Raw genomic sequence first — 12,334 nt, 5'->3', positions numbered from 1 at the left:
CGATCTCTTAATACGGACGGGTATCATGCTTGATTGGAATTGCTCAGCCAGTGCGTCGCTCCGCTATTTTATTTGTGAAATACTTTTGAATTAGAAGTGGCAAATTCAAATTTGGATATTTGCCCTTTTGATATGAAAGTGAATAAGTGGGAACCGGCTAATAAGAGATAAGTTCCACTTTGCTGTAAAAGACCTGGAGAGAAATAAAGGGATGGATATACACCATTAAGGTGGTAAAACCAATGTTTACGCATTTTTTAACAGTAGATATAAAAAAACAGTAGAGCAGAAAGAAATTCATGGGTCGATAGGGCTTATATTAAAGATTCTGAAAACGAAAAAAATAGGGTTTTTTTTTTTTAGTGGATATAATGTGTTTTGAAAGTAAATTCCTCAAGTGATTCGACCTTATTTTAGCTTCATTTTGTAATTTTACAATTTAAATTGCAATTAAATTCATGTGGTTTCTCACTTTTATTCCATGGACTAGCCTGCACAATCAAAAATTGGAGTTTATTTAGCCATCTACTCTAATAATGTTGCAGATGTTACCCGTACGCTTTAGTGGCCATATAGTACTAGTCCAGTCAATAGGTAGAAAAAAACGGGCTTGCCTTACAAAAAATGGGGTCAAAGATTTTATTTTTTTAAATTTGTGTATACTAGTGCCAATATGAAAAAACCAAGTTATCCAACACGAAAGACCTCGGGAGAACTTTTGGGGGCCGAAAACCCCCAAAAATTTGTGACTTTTTGTGGTATTTTCAAAATATCTCAAAAATGGTTAAAATTACAAAAAAACTTCCAATGCAAATGTTAAAGAGGATTAAATTTCCTTCAACTTTTGTCATTACAACATTTTTGTAGCATGAAAAGCAAGCGAGTTACAGCTTCTTGAAAGTTACCCTTTTTCTGAACCCCTTCAGCGAAGTGCGTGAAAGCGCATCGGATAACGGAGGAAAAAAGGAGAAACGCCGGCAGTCTGACCTTTTAAATCATTTGTCTTTCACAGCTAAGGGTAAATGCCTCCGTTCCCTTTAATTTAAACAAAACTTCCTCATTCCATCCCCCCCCCCCTTTTTTTCTCTCCAAATGAGATGAATCGACTCAATAGCTACTCATGTTGCTCACTTCAGGGTTTGAGCGAGAGTATGTTTTATCAATTTGTGTGTTCTGAATTACAATTTTTTTCCTAGAAATGATTACGCTTGACCAAGGTGTTTTTTTTTATTATTATCATTATTATTTGCGAAATCAGTTTGCATGAATGCGAAATAAAGATTGTGAAGGAGAAGGGAACAGAAAATCTTCAAAGATGCAGCGCAAAACGGCAAAATGAAGAACATCAGCGTTTTTTGAAGTTCTTAAAAGAAGTGACAATTCACACTGCCTGTCACAAATGCTATATCAATGAGCAATCAATCTCTTCCCTTGGAGTAATGGTTGAACCTAACATGTTAACTAAATTCCTTAAGAAAGATTTCTGGCAAATTATAACAAAAAGAATTGTCTTATTCTACTTCTTGAGATATATTTCGAAGAGTGTGGCATTGAAGTCAGGCAGACTCAAGATGATGCCGACTCACTCACTTACTGCTCTTTCAAAGGCAAAAGAAATTGAAAAGGTTGTTATAGTGAGCGAGAGGACTGATGACAGCTTTAGGACAGCCTTTCAGCAACTCGTTCTTTATAAAACCTGGAAGAGGGAATGCTTGTGATTTGTTTTTTTCCCCACTAAATCTTTTAAGTTTGACCCCAGCAATATTCTTTTCATCCATGCGTCTTGTGGGTGTGATAGGACTTCGGCAATCTTTGGCCAAGGCAAAATTAAGTTGTACAAAATAGTCAGAAAAAAAAACCCCTCCTGAAATTAAGGAAGCTATTGAAGTATTTATGGACCCAATCTGTCATCATGATGCCTTCCTTAGCTGCAGCTGGAGAAAACATTTTGCAAATATTATACACAAGTGACGTAAAGTATTTGAACCTATCTTTGGATACTTTGCAATTTAATCTTTTTATAAAACTAGTATACAGGGCTAAGATAAATCTTGCAGCGCTACCTCCAACGTGCGGGGAGGGGGGCATGCTGGACGTTATCACTCATATCGGTTCTACCACCAAATTCAAAGTTGGTTGGGCAACATAATTGATCCAGAGAAATGGGGTTGGGAACGCAGGACGCAAGGTCTAATGCATGTTGACACGAAAAGAGATTCAGTTACTCAGAATCTTTTGAAGATTGTACCTTGTACCTGCAAGAAAAATTGTACTAGAGCCTGTTCTTGTCACAAGGCAGGTTTGAAATGCTCCAGCACGTGCAAACACTGCAGTGGCACAAATTGTGAAAATGTTGCAGAAATTTCATCTTTGGATGAGACTGTTGAAGAAGATAATTTGTTCCAGGAGCTTTTGGAATTACCACAACAAAGAGATGAACAATTAAAGGACCACAACTTTTTCTACCCCCTACAGATTCTGAACTGGGAGAACCTGGACCTTCAAAACGGCTTCGAAGAAGATAAACAGCATATTTTGTTGTTATGTCTCTATTTGCTTTAAGGTCAAATGAATCTCTCTGTAATTTAGATGTATGTATTAATCTTCTACAGTTGGATTTTCATGCCTCAAAAAGTCAGTTTCTGCAGAATTTTTTCAAAGTGTTCATTACGTATTACTATTCTACCTTTATTTATTCATTTTTATGTCTACTGTTTGCTTATTATCACCCTAATATTTATTCATTCACATTTATATTCGAATACTGCATTTTCGCTTGTAATAGAATAGATGGTACGAATTATGTGCTTTAAATGAATGAGAAGATTTTGTAATTCAATTACAAACTGCAATATAAATCATATGTTATTGGAGTCTGACTGAAGACTACCTCTGTCAGACTAGAAATATTAGTTCGTGAGCGGTGGGGGAGGGTTTATTATTATTATTGTATCAGAGCATAGGATGCATGACTGTGTTGATTGTTTGCTTATTAGCTGCCGAATATTCATTCCTTCACATTAATATTTTAAAATCGCATCTTTGTTTGCAATAATTAGACTAGAATGTACGAATCATATCCCTCAAATGAATGTATATGTTGTGTAATCCAGTTACAAACAACAATATATCTTCTATTATTGGAGTCTGATGAAGACTACCTCTGTCAGATCAGAAAAGTTAGTTGTGAGCAGTGGGGAAGGTTTTTTTTTTAAATTATTATTGCATCGTCGTATGTGCTTTAAATGAATGCGTATATATGTATTTCAGTTTCATAGTACATCGTTTGTTTTTGGAGTCTAGTGGGAACTAATCTGTCAGCCAGAATTGCTACTGTGTCCAGCGGGGGGGGGGGGGGGAGCAAGAAACTCAAACTACTCTAACTGTCGATAAACTCTCTTAAACTCAAGTTTCTATTAAAGTTCTAATAATTATGACGCCTTGCTTTCATTGTGAAAGCTTTTTTTTTTTCGGAGTGGAGGAAAATTGCCTATTTTCAAAGAGCTATAGCAAGCTTGTTATTTGTGCTACAAAAAAGTTGTAAATACAAAAGTTGTAGGAAATTTTATGTTCTTTAAACTTTACATTTAAAACTTTTTTCTAAGTTGAACCATTTCGGAGATATTTTGGAAAAAACAGAAAAAGTCATAAATTTTTGTAGTTTTTCGGCCCCCAAAAGTTCTCCCGAGGTCTTTCGTGTTGGATAACTTGGTTTTTCCATGTTGGCACCAATATGTACAAATTAAAAAAATAAATTCTTTGACCCCATTTTTTGCAAGGTAAAATGTATCTATTGACTGGACTATACAAGTATGGATTGAGCGTTTTGACGCAAAACGCGTTTTTGGCCTGCTTGAAAAGGATTCCTTCCAAACCGCTTTATGTTGGGATAGTACCGACAAAAAAAGTACCAAATTACTTTTTTAAAAAATCACTTTTGAAAATGCGTAGACTGAGTTTGTTTTGATATTAATCCAAATCCAATATTTACACAAAAATGAATTTCAATCAACGTGGTTGCCATGATGTTTGCTTCTCTTTTTCTGATCCAACATTTTATTGAAACTCTGTATATATGCAGCGGTTGATTTAATATGTCACATTAAATTTTTGATTTATTGTACTTGGCTGATTATTTGAATCGATTTTGTCACGTAGTTTAATGGCTTGTTCTTTACTTGGCGGCTTGTTTTACATTTTAGTACATTCCTTTAATTACTTTGTAGGCTTTTTTTCTCATTTTAGTTTAACTTTCAGGCGTGTTTAAAGGCTTGTTTTGTTTTAAAGTTCATTATGAGAAATACCGTACGAAATCGCCAAACAGGTAGTTTCTATAAAACTTTGACCAAACATTACGGCAATGAACAAAATGATTTCTAGCCAAGATTTAAAATGCACCAAGAGAGCATCACGGAAAACTGCCCAGTTCTCTATGTTTACCGCACACTTTCATGTGTGTAGAAAAATGTCTAGTGCAGTGTCTGTTAATTTAATATAAGTATTGCTTCTGGTGCACGTGCATGAGTACACGCAGCCATTCTTTTGAGTTAGTACATGATCGCACTTCATTCGCTTACGTTTATAGCCCGTAACAATCATCGAAATTCATGGCAACCAAGAGGGCGCTACAGGCAATCCCTGTTGTAGAGATCCTATATAGGGAGAGATCGGACAACGGCGCGCAGATCTTCGCCATGTTTAGTTCAAGTGCTGTCAGCTCGAATGCTGTGCTGTGTGAATTTCTAGCTTTCCCACGGAATATAGGACATGAAATCTTTAAAGAACAGACTGATTTTTATTTCTCCTCGCATTTTCATTAAACGGAGTGAGCGCCAAGTCTGACACTCCGGTGCCAATCGTTTCGTATCGTCATAGCGCTTACAAAGAAAATTTTTTTTCTCAAAATTTTTTTCATAAAGATAGAAAACAAACAGTTAGTTGTGATCTGCATATTTCATTTCATAATATCACAACTAGCTTCTATTTTTTTCGATACAATGTACAATGATGTTCGGGTCAGATGATGCATTACGGTATACGGGGAGTAAGCATCTTTGGACATAAGATGGCCGCCGTTCCGAAGTTGTCCAATCTCTTCGTATGTAGGATCTCTATCCCTGTTGTCCATTCTTACAATCAAAATGTCCAATCTCTGTCCAATCAAAAATAAACAAACTTTGAAATGTTATCATTCATTGGTAGATACGCAGGATTGAGCTCAGCTTCTCTTGTAGTCGAAATAGGCGACATATGAAGTTTCGCATTTTTTGAGAATTTCAAGAGCAGATCATCTTAGGTTACTAGTTGCATCGGTTTAACTCAGAAAAGTCCTAAATCGTCTAGACCCGTAAAGCGTAAGCGAATCAAGTGCGGCCATCGTTAGTGAAATCCATCTCTTATTTAATTGATGTGAAAGAAATAGAAAGTGGGGCCCACATCACATTTTTTCATTAGAAACGTTTTGCAAGGTTTCAACTATTTTTGTTCAAATATTAGCCTTTTTTCCATAACTATGTATTATATTTACATTTAAAATAATTTAAACATAGAATTAAATTTTAAGGAAATTTTGTCTCTAAACGGAGGTTCATTTTACAAACAGAAGTCCCTCCCCTAGGGTGGTTCAAAAATACAAGTAAAAAAAAAGTTTCTCGTAGATGACGGGCAAAATTGTTAGACTTATGGATTATGGAAAAATTTTAGCTTGCTATTTCAACTGAAAGAGGGTGATTAACCCTCTCCCCCAATTTTCATACGCATGGGGAGGGATATCAAAAGAATACATTCAACTGAATAAACAGTGCTACATATTATAATACACGCTAGTAATATGCATATACATTGCAATAAAATAATTATTTACAAAAAAACAGCTGGAAGAAATTTAATGTTTCTGAACTTGTTGCATTTTCTGCATTATAGCTAATGTTAAATTAAGGGGTCACTGAGCACCCTCCTAAAACTTGAGAAAAAAGCTGTAACTTTTACAGCATAATACTATTAGTAAGTCTAAAAAAAATAGGGGGTGGCCTGAACTCTAGCTCAAAAAAAAGTTTTTTTGAACCACCCTACCCTCCCCCCTCCCTACCATGTACCCAATGTTCAAAAATAGCCTTCTTTAAAACATTCAGTACCGAAACAAATAACTTTTTTCAAAGCAACATTAACATTTATTCCTCATTATTTTTTCCATTAACTACTCATATGCATCTATTCCATTAAAACTTATATCAACTCTTTTTTTTTTAAGAGTATCTTCCAGCACACGAACCATTAATGAATATCTTATTTACTTTGTTTCCTTCTTAACATCCCCTTATCTTTTCCTAAATTTTTTTTTCCCATGCATCTAAATATTTATTCTACACTACTTGAGGTAAGGTAAATAACAAAAATTATTTTAATGAAGCTATTATTGAATGGGTCGAAGAGGACATTGTATTCTTTTGCGAAGAGTAATTTGAATACTAATAAATTGGGAAGAGGAAGTCTGTTGCCTAAATATTACGTTGCATTATTTTGTTAAAGGTTGAATCTTTGATGAAATTTTTAAAACTTTTTTTTTCTAAATTCCATGATATGTTTTCATATCTCTGGTAGTTTTAAAAATTATTGCCTTGAAATAACTTTTTTCGATACCCTCTTTTTTTCATTTGAAAAGAAATATTTATTTTCAGGTTTTTCCTACTCCCTGTAATGGTATTTGCAAATTAATACTCAACCTTTAATTCTCATAATGTTAAAATAAACGGAGGGGCACGCTCACTTTTGACCACTTTGCACATTGGATTGTTCCCATCAATCAAAAATAATACTTTTAGTCACTGAAGTTGATAGAATGAACAAATAATAATAATAATAATAATAATAGTAACAATACGGAGCGAAAAAAATCTTAAATTTTCCAAAAGTTTAATTTTTAATATTTTTTTTTAATGTAAAATTTTTCAAACAAGGCGTGGTCTTTATGATGTCATAAGTGATGAACTTTGACGCGTACTCCGCTGGCGCACTGAATGCTGACTCTTGCTGTCTGCCGCGTTTCCAGCTTATGATAATTCAGAAGCGAGCTAAATATTGCGCTCTACGCTTGCTGTCAACCATATCGTTGCCAACACATGTGAGTAAAGATGCGAACTAAATATTGCGCTCTGCGCTAATGACATCAATGAATGACATTTTATCTTTTGTGATGTCATGCGCAGAAGCGTAAAAAATAAAAATAAATCTGTGCAGCGATTAAAACAATTTAATTTAAAAAGGGTCAGATCCTATGTTTTTAAGCATACTCTTTCAGGAAAAAACACTTTTAAAAATTTCGGAAAAGACCCCATTCTCAAACATGAAATCAAGCATTCTGAGTTCAGTATATTTTTTTAAGTATCCTTATGACATAGAGGTAAATAGCACGGTTCTTTTTGGTAACTTTCTTTTTTTAGAGATGTTTTTCTTTATTTTTCTGGATAATAGAATTTATATCTAATTGATTTACATGAAGCGTAATAACCGATTTTATTGATTCATGAAATCATGCAAGCAAAATGATTCACTTGTTTTTAGCAATACTAATTACGGAATTAATTAAATTTGCTTCCATCCATTTGCAAAAAAAAAAGCGTACTAAATATTTAAAAAAAAAAATCAGCTTTTCACAAATAAAAAATAACAGAATGAGGGGTTTTTTTTACAAGAAAAATACATGATTTCGGTAAGGGGAAATAAGCATTGTCCTACGTTATTCTGATAGCTTTATAAACCTTGATTTTTTTCAAGACTAAATATTGCATTAGATTTTTTTTTTTTTTTTTTTTTTGCAGAATCAAACATGGAAAAGAAATGATTAGCATATTTATATGGGACATTACTTTATTTGTTTCATAAAATATTGTAGAACGCTCTTGATCTAATAAGAGTTTTATTGTTCAGAATTTGTTTGAGCAACATTTTAAATTTTTGTGCTTAAATTTAATGCTATTTATTTATCTTTTTTATTTTTTACCTTTGATAAATTTTCTAGTGTTGAATCAGTTTTATACATTTTACTCTAATATTAATGCCTTTTATAAAGAAATAAAAATATTTCAAACTATTAAAAATCGCATTTTAATTCCTTTTGTTGCACACATTTTAATAAAATTCTAAACTTTTAACTTAACTAAGAAGGACTTGTATTTAAATAAAACTACTTTTTTTTATTATGCATAAACTTTTAAGAGAAATTACTTGTAACTTGATTTAAAGTGGCTTTAAATAACTTACAATATCGTCAGTCCAAAATTTACGATGGATTTACAGAAAGAAAGTCGAAATACAGTCAGTCATGCTCCTTCTAGCAGAAAACTCTTTCTGCTGGTCCAATCAGTGACGTGAAAATTGTCTTATGCCCCTGTCATTCTAACTTCACAGCAGTATCAATTATTGGACAGTGGGGCTGTTTCCTTCAGTCAAAAGTACTACATTCAGTCACTGAAGTTGATTGAATGAGCAAGAAAAATAACATGGAACGAGGAAAATCTTTTATTTTCAAAACGCTTAATTTTTAATCATTTTTTTAAATGTCCTATTTTTCAAATAAGGTGTGGTCTTTACGACGTCGCAAACTGATGCACTTTGGCGCGCAACTCCACTGGCACGTTGAATGCCTACGCTTGCTGTCTACCGCGTATCCACGATATAATAATTAAGAAGCGAATTAAACATTGCGCTGGACGCTCGCTATCAACCATATGGTTGCCAGAACATGTGAGTAAAGAAGCGAATTAAATATTGCACTCTGCGCTAATGACATCAGTGAATGGCATTTCATCACTTGTGATGTCATGCGCAGAAGCGGAAAAAAATAAAATTTAATCTGCGCACCTATTGAAATATTTTTTTTAATATTAAACTTTTTCAAAATATTTAAAAAAAATTGTCAAATCCTACGTTTTTAAGCATGCTCTTTCCGAAAAAAATACTTTTAGAATTTCGGAAACGACCCCATTTTCACATGCTCTTAGTGGAAAATATGTTCAAAGGCGCCCCGAACTCAAGTTTTTGGGAAGGAGAGCGGAAAATCTCAGTTTGCAGAATGGAACTCCAAATTTTACCGAATGATGATAATTTTGACGAACGGAACTCCAAATTTTGCCAAATGAAACTCCAAATTTCGCCAATGGAAGATAATTGGGCTGAATAGAACTCTAAATTCTGCAGAATGATGAAAATTTTGCCGAATTATCAGACAAAATATGCTGAATAAGATAATTTTTGGGAAGTAACGGTGACTTCCGGTGGCCTCTCATCGAGGCGCCTTGAATATATTTTAGTATTTTTACTTGGAGTGTATTTTCATACCCTATTTTTGCCCTGTTCTTATAAATCTATCTCTTAACTCAATTATCATTCTAACCCGTCCATACGTTAAGGGGAATCATCTGCTTACACGGGCACCCATATGGGGGGCGGGGGCAAGTGGGGTCTCAAACACCTCTCCCCTTAGAAATTTGAACTTGCTGGCTTTTAGAACTTCTTTTCTTTGCAAAAATGTCAAAACATTTCTTCTCCAGCCGTTATGAATAAGTTATTAAAAATGTCAAATTTTAGTTTAATCTGCATGAAAATCGGTTTCCATGTGGAAAATATCCTGCTAAACCACGGGGAAAATTTCTGAGCCCCCCCCCCCCTCCCTTAAAATTTTGCAAATGTGCGCCCATGACTATTTATGAATTCTCTGAACTGCTTGACATCATTACAATCATAAATCCCGAAATTCAAAAACGGAATTTCTCTTTTATTTTTACTTATTTATTTTGTTAATACGTAACACATTTCCGTTTCTCTTTCATGAATCAATATCATTTATCCTATTTTACTTTTCCAACGATATTCTTCAAAGCTTCGCTTACATTGATCGTTTCTTCTTGAACTTTTGCAAAATAACACATAAATTCTCAGCCATAGAATTTGTCATTACTGGTGCTACTGTTAAGCATTTCCCAAACGACAGTCTGAATGATTTTTTAAAAAAAAAGGCGATGTTTTTTTTTCCACTGTGAATGTCCAATTAATTTCCAGAATGGTGATTCCACTCATACAAGAATAAAAAAATATCTTCCTTTTATGACGGAAAGTTTTAGAAAAACTTTAATGGGGAGAAGAAATATTGTGATACTTCGGAAATGGGAGAGTATGTGTGTCTATTTTTTTCTTTTTGTGCCTGAAATTAAGAAAAAATATGTAGTGATTACAGATTTAAGTAAATGTTTGAAAATAAAGCGTCGTCGTAATTCAGAAGCGATACCATTGGCGTCAACTAATATATAATTTTCAAATACTTCTCTACTCCACAAGTTAAAAAAAAAAGTCATCATCATTTGTTCTGACGCTTTATGACTCATCCCTAACTTTTGGCTGACTTCAGAATGGTAAAGGAATTTTTCCAAGAAAAGACAACATGAGCTGGATTTCAATAGAAATTTTATCAATCTCAAAAATATTGCTCGCTTTGAGCGGAGTTTTGCCGTTAAAAACGAGTTAGGCTTCCTTAAGATTACACCAACCAAATATTTCTTATTTTCTTGCTACATCCGCGTTCTCGCTAAATCAGGCCTCGTTTAAGCGTGCCTGACTGTGCTGTAACACTAGGTTGTTTCTGCTTTCTTATTTCTATCTATATACTTTCTCGGGGAAAAAATAACTTTTTCGCAAAACAAAACTAAAAGAATCAAATGGGCTTCCGTGGCTCTGCGGTTTCGCTTCATAAGCCGGAAGTCGTAAGTTCAATTCCCACCCCCCGGTGCCTAGGGCGTTACATTCTCTCTTCGAACTGTAAATATTTCTTCTATTGGCTGATCTGTAAACAAATAAAGAAGCAAATAAATGTAAGTGAATAAATAATAATCCAAGAGTCAACGGCACCCAAACTTTCCGTGACGCTTATTAAATCTGGACTAGTCAGCTACAAGGGGTCTCCGTAGCCGAGAGTTGAAAGCACTTGCTGTTTAAGCCGCGGGTAGTGGGTTCAATTCCCACCGGCTCGGTTGTTACTTCCTCTCTTCAAGCTGTAAATCTTTCTTGGCGCGTCTGCAAATTAATAAAGAAGCAAATATCTCTGTAAGTAAATAAATAATAACCCATGAGTCAACGGCAACCAATCTTTCCGTTACGCTTATTAAATCTGGACAAGTCAGCAACAAGGGGCCTCCGTGACTGAAAGTTGAAAGCACTTGCTGATTAAACCGCATGTTATGGGGTTCGATTCCCATCGGTGCCCTATGGGTTCTTTCCCCTCGGTTGCGATGTACGTCTTCCTTGTGCTCTTCTGTGCGTAAATAAAAACCTGTACTGTTTGGTGTGTTATCAAAAGTCTTCCTTCCTTGTGAGGCAATTTCACATTTCATTCCCAATGCTGTAGAGCACGACGACAACAACAGCAAGTCAGCAATAACATCAAATGCATTTAAAGGGCAGTGAAATCATGAAAGCAGTCCAAAGCCATTCCACGGAAAATGGCCATTTTGTCCCGCACGTGACGTTCCAAACATTTCATTAAAAATAATAATTTGAAAGGACAACGAACAAAATTTTTTTGCTTAAGAAATCACAAACGTATGTGTGACTTCTTAAGCAAAAATTTTCATCATTACCTTTTAGAACTATTTCTCTGTTTTGAAATATTGGAACCATCACGTGGGCGAAAAAATGACTATTTTCAGTGGAATGGCCTTATACATATTTGTTTTCTACGGTTAAAAATATTATTTCTCAACGAACCTTTACGTTGAAACCCTAGCTTTCAAAATCTACGATTTGTTTCGTTATTGCTATATCAATAGAGCAAAAAAATTAAGAAACGCACATACAAAACCACTAGAGGTTGTTGACTTTGAATGTCCCGTACCACACGTGACACATGCAAATAAATTAAAATTTAAGTAGCAAAGTCATTTAATAAGAATAATACCGTGTCAGAAGTATCTTTGTATCACATGTAAAGATTAAAAAAATGTGCTTACTCCTGTTTGATTAAAATATTAAGATCTATAGCAAAATGTTGGTGAAATTATAGAGTCGAATTGTCCCGCACGTGACGTGGAATGGCCCTCTAACTTTTGCACCGCATTTTAAAAACGATCAAAATGAATAACTACTGCACAGCTGAAATAACAAAATGCATCAATTGAAGAATGTCGGACAATAGGCATTATGGGTAATGGATGAAAATGGTAGAAGACGTTTCACAAAACACTCTAAAAAGTTAACCATGATTTGCTCATGCATCGAGGATTTTAATATAATGAAAGCTTTCATTATGCATTTTTTCATTCATTGGCGTTTAAATAATGCCATTTTC

The sequence above is a fragment of the Uloborus diversus genome, chromosome 6, assembly GCF_026930045.1.
Source record: "Uloborus diversus isolate 005 chromosome 6, Udiv.v.3.1, whole genome shotgun sequence".
NCBI lineage: Eukaryota > Metazoa > Arthropoda > Arachnida > Araneae > Uloboridae > Uloborus > Uloborus diversus.
Note: the sequence above shows the minus strand (reverse complement) of the source record.